Below are 416 nucleotides of genomic sequence, written 5' to 3'. Positions count from 1 at the left end.
AACACCTGAATAATGGTAAAAAGTGTAAAACATGCCTTCCTGTCAACTATGATATTTTTTTAGAGAGTACAGCCCTACATGAAGCGATCATTTAGTGTATTGTAACCTATAAGACAACGTTTACTGTTACATCGCGAAAAATAAGCACTTCTCGATACTAATAAACCTATTTTCTTGTGCATGCCAATTTTCAGACCGATCGTTCACGTAGAAATGCTTGAAAATGCATTTTATTATAACGCCTGATAAGCCATGTGGCTTTCGCGTTCGGAGCTTTGATTTATAACGGGCGTTCAGGCGTAAACGATTACCCTAATATTACAATCGGTCAAAATACTGGAATATTGTTACAAGCTATGTAGAAAAAGAAGTAAACAACTATTAAAACGTGTTCATGAGCTCTATCAGCACACATT

Source organism: Dreissena polymorpha, chromosome 10 (genome assembly GCF_020536995.1).
Source record: "Dreissena polymorpha isolate Duluth1 chromosome 10, UMN_Dpol_1.0, whole genome shotgun sequence".
Taxonomy (NCBI): domain Eukaryota; kingdom Metazoa; phylum Mollusca; class Bivalvia; order Myida; family Dreissenidae; genus Dreissena; species Dreissena polymorpha.
This window is presented reverse-complemented; position numbering follows the sequence as displayed.